The following is a 13232-nucleotide window of genomic DNA, read 5'->3' on the forward strand; positions in this document are numbered from 1 at the left end:
TGGGTTTGTATTTGAATTAGATTGGCTTGCCCATGACTCCTGTTGCCATAGAGGGGGCTGGAGTCCACCTTAGATTACATTTGCTTTAATGACCACCTGCCTCTACTAGCACAGGGATCCTCAGGACCCCGAGCAGGATCCACAGTGGAAAATAGGGCCCCCAAGGAGCTTGGTGTTGTTCTGTTCCAGCAACCCAGAACCTGGGTGAATAGGAGGCAGGACTTATAAGCATTACTTACATGAGTTGGAACAAGCCAGTTTCCCTCAATGGGAATGGTCTCACATGCTGTGCAGGAAATGTCTCAGTGGTAGCGCACTTGCCTGGCACAGGTGAGGCCCTGGGTTCAATTCTCAGTACTGTAAGGAAAAAAAAAAAAGAAGGAAAGAAAGAAATCTGTCAGCCTCTCCTGGCCAGCCATGCTAAGCAGAAGAGCACTGGGCTAGGCAACTCACCCACCTGCCATCCCTGCATGTCCCCCTTCTCGAGGCCTCATCTTGGGCCTTCTCCCAGAAAGGAAAGGTAATATTCTCAGCTGTGAGACTCCATAGGTCATCTAGCTGGGGTCTCTTCCCAGGAGCCCAGAACACAGAGGACAGCCCCAGGTTGGCTCCCAAGGCCTCGGAGGACACGCTTGTGCCATCTTTCCTTTCCCAGGGCATGGGGCACTGTGTATCATGGAGCATGCACCAACCCGTCCCTGGCTGACGCTGGGCAGCGGTGTCTACAGTGTCGCACACACGCACACCATCACGCTTGTTCTGCGAGGATTTGAGTGTTACCGGTAAGACCCCTGTCCTCCTGCGAGTCCACGGACCCCACAGGATGAGGACAGTGGGGAATACAGATGTAGCTGCAGCAATCCCAGCAAGGGCCTGAGGGTGTCTGCCCTCAGGAGGAGCAGTGTGCCAGAGCACGGGCACTCTCGTGCACACGCTCATTCACACACTCCCAGCTCACTGTCCTGGAGCTCTAGCTGTGCCACTGGGGAAAGGGCTTCTTCAGTCCCTACCTCACCCCAGGTTTTAGCATGTGGAATCGGGTGTTGCCAGCTGCCCCTCTCAGCTCCCATCCAGGGCCAGAGCTCTCTGCTCCACCCTGTCCTTGTCATAATCGCAGCTCACTCTTTTTTTTTTTTTTTTTTTTTGATGTTGTTGTTTGGCTGGGGTGCCTAACCACTGAGCCACATCCCCAGTCTTTTTTATTTTTTGTTTTTTAAATTTTATTATTTAAGTTGCTTTGGGCCTCTCTAAGTTGCTGAGGCTGGCCTCAAACTTGCAATCCTCCTGCCTCAGCCTTCCAAGAGGCTGGGATTACAAGTGTGCATCACTTTATATGGTTCAGTTCTCACTCTTATAACAGTAAGATGGCCTGGCTCATCTTTGAAGAAGAAAAGTCCTAGTGTTGCTGTGACTTCATATTTCAACTAAAAAATATATCTGTTAGAGAAAAAATAACAGTAAAGATCTTTCATAGCTTGGAGAATTAGCTGCCATTTCTCCCTCTGAATCCTTGCTTTGATGGGTTCCACTGGGCCTCCTCCAGGGAGGCACAGGGAGGGATGACAGTAACACCACGAGTTGGATGACTCTGTGGCCTGGATGGGAGGTCAAGGTATGCAAAGATTTCTAGATCAGCCCAGCCCAGCCTGAGCCTCAGGAAGGGTGAGCCCCAGAGACTGGAGATTCTGGGTATCTTCCTGATCAGACCCAAGTCAGTGATCTTTGGGGTCACCTTGCCATTTCATGCTTTGAACAGACCCTAAGCATGCCATCAAGGTGTGAGGACCCTGCAGATGTAGATACCCCAGCATCCAGATGCACTGGCCTTGGAAGTCTAAAGACAAAAGTCCCGAGAGAATAGCCTCCCCTCCTGTTCTCCTGCAGAGGAGGAAACATGCTGATACTCAGCTGCAAATTCAAGTTTGGAAGCTGAAATCATTTCTGCGTCAGGAGTTTTTGCTTGGAAAGCACTGTCTAGAGATTTCCATTTCCACCCTTCATAATCCCATTTTAGATTCCCCCCCCCCCCCCGTTTATATGAACTCACCACTTATATTTCCTTTTCAAAAAATTTCTCTGGGTCCTAGATTCTGTGGGGTTTTTAGAATATGGACATGGATAGCACAAATCACATCATTAAATCTTGGTGTTGAGCTGGGCCTCAGGAGGCTGAGTCTTCAAGGCCAGCCTGGGCAACACAGCATGGCCCCATCTCAAAAAACAAAAACAAAACCCAACAACTTGGTGCTTATGTTATACCATGTGGCAGCCCACAGCCCACACAGGGGGCAAATGCATGAATCCCCTCTGAGAAGGGCTTGTCCAGGCTTTGCTGAATCCCCTCTAGGGCTGGAAACTTACTACCTCACAAGTGAGCCATTTCATCTCCAGGTAACTTACGTTCATCTTTATATTGAATTGGTCTGTCTTTGTATTGCTCTTGTTCAGAAAGGAGTTTATAGTCATTGCAAGAAAGACAAATAAAGGTAGCTATTATGTCAGCTAAAAAATGCATAGAGGTGTATATTCAAGGGCCTGTGCTAGGTGATTTACTTGTGGACTCCACCCCTCCCTAGTATTCTAAGAGACACTGCTCAGAGGAGGGACTGGCTCACATGGCCCTGCCTGCCCAGCCCCTACTGAGTCAGACTGGGGCTGGGAGGAATCATCGCCTGGAGCTGTCTAATGTGTGGGGTCTTTAATGGGAAGTAGGAGATGGAAGAGGAGACGGGACACTTCCGCAGGCGATGGGTAAACATTGGGGACAGCATTGGGTCTTTTAGGGTCCATCAGCCTACACAGCAGGCACCCTTCTGTGTCTGCCTTCCTGGGCACAGGTATACATGGCTGGTAATGACCCTAAGGGGCTGGACGGAGGGGTGGCAGGTGGCAGTGTGGCCAGCTGAGCTTAGGGGAGGTCTGGGCTGGGGCAGGAAGGCAGAGCACTGTCTTTTGTTGATGTTTCCCAAGCCTGGGAAGGAGGGCGGCTGAGGATGAATGGAGCCTTCTCTGTCTCCTCAGGTGAATGGCAGCGGTGAGCATCCAGGCTGCTCCTGGCCGCCTTTGAACGGGGCCTTTGTCTCAGGGAAACTGATCTCTTTGTGGCACCTGGTTCTGTTAGTTGGGGCAGGAGCCAACTTCCTGCTGGGGCAGCTCTGAGCCCCAGGGGACCTCAGTACCACACCTCTGCCCCTCCTGCGTGGGTGGGTCCTCTCTGGGGACTGCTCCCGGCCACCACTCCTTCCTCTCTCCCCGACCCTCCCTCAGGGCCATGTTAGAAGGGATCACACCACCCTGGCTGTCCACTGGAGGAACTCCATCTTCTGGGAGACAGGGGGGGTGTGGTGGGGGGTGGCGGCTAGGCCTCCTCAGGGGACAAGGGCAGTGAAATAAATGTCAGCCATTGTCTTGCCTTCCCTGCCCCCCACCCCCATACTGGAACTGCCCCCTCCTGGATGCTTCCAGAGGGCTGCAGTGCTGTGCCAGCCCTGCCTTGTGGGCCAGTCAGAAGAGCCACCAACGCAAGCCACGCCCCACCCTGCCAGCACGTCTTCCTGGGTCCCAGGGAAAGAGGAATGTAGCAACAGGAGGCCATCCCTGTTTGCACACGTGGGAGCCACACCCCACTCTGCACAGCCCCAGGAGGTGACTTCAGACCCAGAGCCTCTTAACCCTTTCCACTTCCCACCAGGTGTGGCGAGGCACTCTGTAATCACAGTGACTCAGAGGCTGGAGTAGGAAGACGGCAATTCAGGGCAATGTCAGCAAGTTAGTGAAACCCTGCCTTCAAAATAAAGAGTTAAAAAGGGCTGGGGATGTGGCTCAGTAGTAAAGCACCCCTGAATTTGATCCCCAAATTTCTTGTGTTAGAAACTTAATCCTCAAGTTCATGTCACTGGTAATTGGAGAGTGGCCTTTGGGAGGTCATTAGCCTTAGATGAATTCATGAGGGTGAGCCCCTGTGATGGCATTAGTGGCTTTATGAAAAGAGGAAAGCAGACCCCAGCTAACACACATGGTCTGTCTTACCATGTGATGCCCTCCACCATGTAAAATGCAAGAAGAAGGCCCACACCAGATGCTAGCACCATGCTCTTGAACTTCACAGCCTCCAGAATGGTGAGCCAAATAAATCTCTTTTCTTTATAAATTATCCAGTCTCAGGTGTTTTGTTATAGCAACAGATAATAGACTAAGACAACAGATATCTCCTCCATGTCTTGGTCTTAATAACACAGCCAATGCTACCTGTGTATAAGTGTGTAGCACTTGGCATATGCCATCCTAAGTCACGGATAAGGTGAGTATGTCTTGGGCTGTCCACCATGGCAATCTGAGTGTCCATTCCTGACTCCAGCTCCTCACCTTTCACACTTACCATGCAGCCTGGCAGTCTGCCTCCAAGCTAAGCTGGTTTGGGTTTAAGTTCCTCTACCACTTTAAATCTCCTAGATTTATACTGTTTGCTCCCACAGAATGAATCTTTATGTCCACATGGCTGAGGGGTGGGGAGACATTGTGGTTTAGAGTGAGAGCCCTGGAGACTGACCAGCAGGGTAGAAACCTGGATCTGCCACTTGGCAGCTGTGTGACTGGGGCAGATGATGTAACCACTGAAAAAAAAAAAAAAAAGGAGGGCTGTAGCTGTAGCTCAGCAGCAGGGCTCTTGTCTGGCATGCGAGAGGCCCTGGGTTCGATTCTCAGCACCACATAAAAGAAGACAAAGGCCTGCTGTCCATCTGCAACTGCAGAAAAATAAAAATTAAAAAGGGAGAAACTAAAAGCATCCGCACATAAGGCTGTTGTGGAGGAATAAGGAGGAACAGGGAGGCAAGCTCAGCCAGCGACCTAGCCAGTGGGCGGTCATGAAGTCATCATTGTGAGTGTCCCCGCACCCCCACCCTCCTGCTCAAAGTCACTCAGAGCAAGAACCTGAGGACTTGTCTGCAGCACTCACTGGAAGGAACCCAGCCCCAGGTCCAATTAGGTGCTTATTAAGCGCTTTTTGTGAGGATGGAGGAGCCCAGATGATCCCTGTGGAAGTCCTGGCCAAGCTCCCCACCCCCACACCGCCTCGCCTCTGCTAAGCGGCTTTGGCTTCCACGGGGGAAGGGTGTTGACTGGAGCCCTGTCCCCCAGTGTCCCCCAGGCCTGTGGAGCTGAGGGGGGTCCCCCAGATAGACTTTGTCCTGGCTGCAAGGCAGGGAGGGAGCTGGGCAGAGCTGGGGGATGAGAGCCCTGGCTTCCAGGGACCCTTCTGCTCACTTGCTTGCGTTGAAACTCCACATAGAATCACAGCCAGGCAGGGAAGGGATAAAATTAAATCCTTGATCATGATCAAGTGGTTAAAAAAAAACACCACAGCCCGGAGCTCCTTGTCTGCAGCGGCTCTGCTTCAGCGCCAACAGGAGGAGGAGGAGGTGGGGAGCCACACCCAGCAGGCTCTGCCACCCTCTTCTGCCACCAAACAGCCCCTCACCCCCTGGAGTGGGTCAAGGTTCCCACTCCCCTCCTAAATGGGGAGGCAGAGGCATGCAGGGGTCAGAGGTCACCTGACCTAAGGAAGGCCCACACCTTGCCCAAAGAGCCAGGTCCTGGGCTCTGGGCCCTGGCTCTGCAGGCCTGCGTTCCAAAGGTTCTGCAGGTTACTGTGTGTCACGGGCAAGTCTCTGAGGTCTATGAGCGTCTGTTTCCTTTCTGGAAAGAGAACCACAAGGTGCCCACCTCACCAGTTGTTGGCTGTAGTGGGCTGAGGTAGGGGCATGGGGTGTGGGGAGCAGCCTGCCTGGGGCTTAGACAATAAGGGGGCGTGTTTTCTGGAGAGAATTTCAGAACAATAAGGTTGACTGAGGGCCTGGTGCCTTCTCTTTCCTTGCAGGGGTGGCTCTAACCCGAGGCTGAGGCTGAGGGGAGCTGCCCCCACCTTTGACCTCTCTTCTAGGCAGAAAGCCTGGCTGCTGCCTCTGCTCAGGGGCCCCCTTAGGGGGGAGTGTGGGCCCAGGTGGGCTGGGACTGGGGTCAGCTGGGGAGGGAGGTGGAGACACAGGGCTGAGGTGCCCCAGGGTCCCGATGATGCCCTAGGGCCGGGCACCTCTGTGCCCCTTCTGAGCCTTGGAATCGGGATAGGCTGAACCTTGCCCTGGGCCCTGGACTACCCTGAGGATTCAGTGGTGGCACCTGGCAGGGCAGAGCCCACAGTGCTGCAAGGTTTGCGGAGAATCAGAGGGAGGACTGGGGTGTACCTTGGCTGGGGAGTTAGGAAGCTAAGGGAGGAAATAATAAGGAGGCAAAAATAGCCCTTTGTCTGCCTCGGGCCACACATCCTGGTGTGTCCTTGCTTGCAAGGAGCCAGAGCAACTGGAGGGTCTTGATGAGGGAAGTTGAGGGTCCAGTGAGAACAGGCCTAGCTGAGCAGGGACAGGTCCATTCACCCCTACGTGCCCCACAAGCCTCCCCAGGTCACCCCACTGGCCAGGGCCTCTTGTGTGACTGCTGCTGGGTTCCCCAAGAAAGATTCTGCCGCTAGATCCCAACCCAGAGGAGGCCTGTGATGCCTGGTGCCCTCCCTCCCTCCTCAACGCAGACTGCTCCTGCTGGCTTTTCCCATTGGGAGTTTGTCTCTGGGGATGGCCCAGCAGCCTGGGGGCAACTCTGTGGCCACAGGGGTCTGTGGACTTTTCTCTGTCTGAACCACCTCATTCCCCATCAGAAGAGCTGAGGCTGCTAAGAGACCTGGTGGGGGGTGGGTAGCCTGGACTCTGCCCTCAGCCTTTCTATCTGGAACCTTCTTCCTTCAGAGCTCTCCCAGAGTCGCCCAGCTTGGACAGTGTCTATAGAGGTGAACCCTGAGCCATCTGGCTGGTGCCCAGGAATCCTCCAGGCTCCTTGAGAGTTAACCCAGCCCAGTTCATGCCAGCTGGGCCCCTGCCAGGCCTGAGCTGGTCAGGATCTGATGGCAGAAGACCTACTGGGCTGGGGCTGGGCCGGGAAGGCAGCGATGGAGGCCCCAGCCCTGGGATTGCTCAGGCTGCTGCAGGAAACTGATTTGGAAAAATCCTCATGGCCCAGAGGAGGCAAGCTGGAGCTAGCAGACCAGGCTTGCCTGCAGGGAAGAGCTATCCTTGCACCTGCCCATGGGGTTAACCTTCTCCCTGCCTTGTCACAGAGCTCCCTGGGGAAGTCAGGGAGGGCTGGCTGGCATAGAGGACCGTGGGGTCTTCTGGGGTCCCTGGTCCCTGGCTCATGTTGAAGAACCCAGGGAAGCTGCTTCTGGAGTGGAAAACGTGTGGAGAATGATTTGTCAGGACAAGCCTAAGAGTCTGGTCTCGATGGAACTGGGCTGTTGCCAGAGCACCAGCTCTACACCATTGCCCACCCCAGCCCTGGCAGGATTCCTGCTGATGCACCGAAGGGCAACTTCCAGTGCCAGTTTGGACTTGCTCTTCCCACACCTCCCAAGCTGTGAGGCCTGTTCATGGCCCCAAATGCGAAGGGGTATTCCAGTTCCCTTGGTGGCCAAGAAGGGGACTCATCCTGTCTTTCCGCCAAGATACAGAGAGGATGAGCCGTTGCTCATGTGTGAAGTGGGCAGAGAGGCTTAGAAGATTAAGGTCTTCAAGGTCATTAGGCTGAGAGGACACCAGGACACCAGGTGGCGTGGGGAGGGGTGGGTACTGTGGAGAGCCCTGGACTGGGAGCTGGGGACTGGGTTTGCAGCCTAGGATTCCACTTACCTTGGGGAACTCCATTTGTATGTCTGAGTCTCAAGGGTCTTGCAGGAGTAATTAATGATGTTTGCCAAATACACCCAGCTCTCTACCAGCCGGGCATACTGTAGGACCATATTTCCCCCAACCCCTTTTAACTAAATGCAGCTCTCACTTGCTTTGGACAATACAATGTGAACAGAAACAATGGATCATTCCAGGTGGAAACTTGACGGGCACTTTCTATGTTCCAGAGGTGACTGTCCCATCAGCCAGGGTCCTGGCAGAGGCCCCAGCCACTCCACAAGTGAAGAAGAAACCATCATTTCATGCCCCAAGGGTCTTGGGCTTATCTGTTTTTGCAGCACAACCCTGCCTCTTCTGACCGCTCCAGTTGCATCAGCAATCTCTCTAACCATGGAAGTTGTGTGGCAGGCCAACTCTGGCCATAGCAGAGTAATCTGTTCTGCTCTCAATCCAAGGGCATTCCCTGAGACTCACCTGCTTTTTCTGGCATCTGAGGTAGCACAGTAAGGCTGCCCAGTTCCCCTCTCTGGGCTTAGGATTCAGTCTCCCCTCCATCTGGAGTGCATCCCTAAGGCCTCGGTGGACCTGGCTCCCTGTTTTTCTCTGACCTCATTCTTCCCTGCTCATTTCTCTCTGGCCACTTGACTCCCTTTGTCCTCAGGGAAGCTGCTCCTACCTCAGGGCTTTTGCATTTGCTGATCCCTCTGCCTGGAATGCTTGTCCCACCTGGCTGACCCCTCCTTGGTTTCCAGACATGAACTCCAGTGCAGCACCTTGGGGGCTCTTTACTGGCTGCCCTATTTTGTTGTCCACTCTCTGACACTCTATTTTTTTTTTTAATACTGTGAGTTTCTTGTTTAATTGTTAATCTCTCCCTCTTCCCACTAGAGAGTAAGCTGCTTGGGAGCAGGGACTCGTCTGGCTTCTTTAATGATGTGTCCCCGGTACCTGGCATGCCATGGGCTCTCGAGGAAGCTCTGTTAGATGATTGGATGACCTTGACTGTGGAATGGCTCCTCTGCCTGGTCTTCAGTGACCCACAGTCCCATGACCCTATTTTCTGTACCAAAGTTGGGCTGATAAGGAAGTCAAGGTCCTACCGAGAGGAGGGGGCTCTACCTGTTTCATTGGCTTCCATACCTCAGGGGGTGGACCCTGGCCCCCTGTGGCACCCCACATTCACCATCCTTTGGGGCCTGTCTTGGCCAGTGAATCAATCCTGGGCTTCTAAAGGAGCTAGGGGACTTGTATTGATCAGCATTTTTTTTTTGTTTGTTTGTTTGTTTGCAGGCCACAGAAACCAACTGCAGCTGGCTCTGGCCCTGGGGAGGCTCTGAGGGTAACTCATAAGAACCAGGGCCTCGAGGCCTAGAACTGGGGACATGATATTTCCTGAACACTCTCCCTTTAGGACCAACTTTGCTTGTTTCCGTGTGATTTTGCCTTTTGGCCTCATCAGATGGGCCTTCTCCCACAGTGGGACGTGGCTCCTGGCAACATCTGTGGAAAGGGACTTGCTTTCTCCCAGGGCCCAACGTAATCCCAAGGCAGACGCTCTTGGCTGTGCTTGAGTCAGGTTCTACCTGTTGGGCCAATCACAGGGGCTGGAGATTTAGTCATAATCCCATTGACTAAATGGCCCCAGGTAGAGCAGGCTACTGAAAGCGATGTCCCCACATGGAAGGAACAATGACGGTTTATACAAGAAGGAGGCTGTGGAGTCAAAGACAAGATGTCCATAATAGGACTCTGGTGTTGGCTGACCCCCAGGGAGTGAGAAATCCCACAGTAACACCAGCCCCGGTGGCGCACTGAGTCTGAAGCCTGGGGGCTCAGTCAGAAGGAGGAAGAGGAGCCTCCTATTGAGATTAAGTTTTCATAGCCAGGTGGAATGGTGAGCACCTGGAGTCCCAGGCACTTGAGAGGCTGAGGCAGGAAGGTTCAAGGCCAGCCTGGGCCACTTAGTGAGACTCTAAGCAAATCAGTGAGACCTGGTCTCAAAAACAAATAAATAAATAAACAGTAAAAAAAAAAATCAGCTTTCAGGACTGGGGCTATAGCTCAGTTGGTAGAGTGCTTGCCTTGTATGCACAAGGCCCTGGGTTCAATCGCCAGCACCACAAACAAACAACAAATCAGCTTTCTTCTTTCCCTGATAGACCTGTTTCACTATCATCCAGTGGCACCGTGGTGTCCTGAGACCCCACCTGTAAATGCAGGTGTCTCTCAAGAGTGAAGAGACTGGGAAATGCTGCACGCTGATTCCCTCTCTTGGAGTCAGGCTACAGTGAGGGTTCTGGGAAGTCCTGCAGGGAGGACAGCCATGTCCTGCAGCTATCTGGCCACAGAACTTGGGTTTTTTTTTTTTGGTTTTGGTTTGTTTTTTTTTTTTTTTAAGCTACATGGAACAGGCCCTGAGAACTGCTGCAGTGAAGAAAGAGTGCTAGAAAAACCATCAGAAATCCTGGTTCAAGCCTGAGCTCTGCTACTTATGGGTTGTTGGACTCTCCCAGGCCTCAGTGCACCAATCTGTAAAATAGGTGAAAACAGACAGGTGAGGTGATACACACCTGTAATTCCAGCAACTCAGGAGGCTGAGACAGGAGGATCACAAGTTTAAGACAGCCTCAACATCTCAGTGAGCCTCAGCAACTTAACTAGACTCTGTCTCCAAATAAAATTTTAAAAGGGCTGGGCAGACATAGCTTAGGGGCAAAGTGCTCCCAGGTTCAATCCCCAGTACCAACAACAACAACAAAAAACAAAGGCCAGGTGAAAACACCATGCTCTGTAGGGTGGGGCGGATTCCTGGTGATTACCCTCGGTTTATCCTGGAAAATAACACTTCCCTTCTTCACCTTACAGGCAGGTGACCCTCTGTCACAAGGACCTGGAGGTTGACAAAGGGGATGGAGGTGATGAGTTCAGGATTGGCAGAGCCAGATGGCTAGCCAGATGACTAATGGAGGCACTGCAGTCAGGTACAGGGAGGAGGGAGGCAACAGTAGTTGGTTAACCTGGTGAGGGAAGCCAGCCCGAGGTGCCCGAGAGCAGATCCTTCTAAACAGACAGCCACACCTCCCCGAGCCCCCTTCCAGCTCCCAGCCTTCCTGGCCCCACCCAGCAGACTGTCTGGGGCAGAAGTGGTTCTGTTAGTGTCCCAGGGCCAACAGGCTGCACAGAATGGCTTATCTCACAGTTCTGGAGGCTAGAAACTGAAATCAATGTGTTGGCAGGATCTTTGGCTCTGAGGCCCTGAGGGAATATCAGGTCCAGGCCTCTCTCCTTGGCTGGTAGGTGGCCGTCTTCTCCGGTCTCTTTATTTATTTGGTACCAGGGGATTGAACCCAGGGGCATTTAACACTGAGCCACGTCCCTAGCCCTTTATATTTTTTTATTTTGTGACAGGATCTCGTTTATGTTGCTGAGGCTGGCTTTGAACTTGAGATCCTCCTGCCTCAGTTTCTTGAGCTGCTGGGACTATAGGCATGTACCACTGTGCCTGACTCCCCCCGTCTCTTTATGTGCCATCCTCTGTGTCTGTGTCCTAATCTCTTCTTCTTACAATGACACCATTCATGCTGGATTGGCCTCATTTTAACTTGTTCAACTCTGTAAGACGCTATCACCAAATAAGATCACATTCTGGGGTCCTGAGGGATAGCGCTTCAACATATGCATTTTGGGGAGACACAATTCAACCCACAACGCCGGGTATTCTCCCCAGTAGGCCTTTCCTTCCATGTCACCAGCCCAACTGCTTGGCTGGAAGCATGTGGCTTGTGGTCTGCCGGAAGAGAAAGAGAGCCCATAATTGTGTTAATTGCCACAATGCCAGATCTGCAGTTAATATGCCATGGAAACAAAGAGCAAACGCACTAATAGCACATAATTGGACTTCAACTACACCCTCGGCAGAGCTGTGCGACTGAGCACCGCTGTTTATGCTCCTTTTCAAATTAGCAGAGATGAACAAATTAACATTCGTCTCCCCTTCCTCCTGCCCAGGGGACAGCTGTGGGGGTACCCTGGGGATGGGTATAGCCTCCAAAAGCCCTGGCTGGGTCCTGTTCAGAGGCAGGCACCTGGGCCCAGCCTGTGAGGCCAGGGGCAAGATGAGGGCATGAAAGGGCCTCCCAGCTCCAGCTCCAGGCCTTTCCACGAGCCCCAGCTCTGTGCAACTGACCGGGGCCTTGGCAGACAGCGGTCCTGGGGAGGCAGCGAATCTGGTGATAGGAGCACGGGTGCTTTGTTCTCTGCAGCGTGGCATGAGTCACAGCCAGGTGGGGACTGTTGGAGCCCTGCGGCAGGTTTGGGTCACATTTGGAAAACTGACACTCAGCACACACATCTCTGTTGCAGGAGCCGTGGTCAAATCCATCTGCACCTGACCTTCTCCCTCTGCCCTTCTCAGTCCACAGGCCTGGCTGCTTTGTGTCTCCAGGGCCCTGGGGACAGACTGTCTGGAGATTGCCCTACCAATGCTTGCCTGCTTCTTTGAAAGGTGCCCTGCTCGGGCCTGGAGGCTGGGACCAACTTCTCCCAACACGCAGCATCCCTTGTGCGGTGCTGGGGCCTCCCTGCCCACCAGGTGTTGGGGGCTCCTTGCCCTTGGCCTCCCCATCTGCCTCTTCCCTCAGCTTCCTGGCCTCTCTGCAGCCGAGTAGTGACAGACTGAGCTTTCAGCCTGCAGCTCAGGCGGCCTGGATTCTCCCCACTATCACAGCCCCTGGCCTGCCCTGTGCCACCGGGGCCCGGGGTGGCAGTGGGACTCGCAGACTCCTCACCCTCAGTGGCTCCCCATGTTTCCCGTCATGCCCTAGGCTGTCCCTGTCTCCCACAGCCTCCCACTGTCTGGCTCCAGTGCCTCCCTGCCTTTTCCAGGCCTTTCTGGTCCTCCTCCCTGGCTCCGGCTAAGCCAGCTGCAGCGAAGCTCATTGAGAATTCTCGGAGCCGTCTGCTGGCCACGGGGGCTGTCTTCCTCAGCCTGCCGCCTCTCATTTGCATCCCCTAAATCAATGCCCTCCATGATCAAAGTCCCACCCTGCAACTTCAATGAGGCCGGCTAAGCTGCAGAGCCAGGCCTTGAGGAGAGGGGAGGGGAGGCAGGACCCACCCTTCCTTCCTGCTGCCCTCTGAGGCCCAAGGGGAGCTGGAAAACAGAGGCCCCATGGGAGTCACCGGTGGAGGCCGGGTGCACAGAGAGGAACGGGAGCGGGAGCCGAGTGGGGCTCCCCAGGGAGCTGCTCCCTTCCTCTGGCTCCCCTCACCCGGCTGCTCGGGGAACGGGAACAGGGCATTGCAGGCCTGTCCACAGGCTTTCTGGGTGTCCTGTAGCTCTGCTGCAGCACCTGAAGATGTCAGGTGGCGTCTGGAGGAAGGCAGCTAGGCAGCCTCCCTGGTGGAGACCCAGAGAGGGCTCCTTCAGGGACTCCTAAAGAACCAGCAGGACTTGGCCAGGCAGAGAGGGAAGGTCAGTCACCCTGACCTGTTTCACCT

At 53.9% G+C, this 13232-nt stretch overlaps 1 protein-coding gene across 2 annotated transcripts in view; it reads left to right on the plus strand.

Annotated features, from left to right (window-relative positions):
* The window catches only part of CTNNBIP1 (catenin beta interacting protein 1), a 73571-nt gene that overhangs the window by 54558 nt on the left and 5781 nt on the right, over positions 1-13232 (plus strand). The gene's annotated exons all lie outside the window — the stretch shown is intronic.

Source organism: Spermophilus citellus (assembly GCF_964194105.1).
Source record: "Spermophilus citellus genome assembly, chromosome: 9".
In the NCBI taxonomy this organism is placed as follows: domain Eukaryota; kingdom Metazoa; phylum Chordata; class Mammalia; order Rodentia; family Sciuridae; genus Spermophilus; species Spermophilus citellus.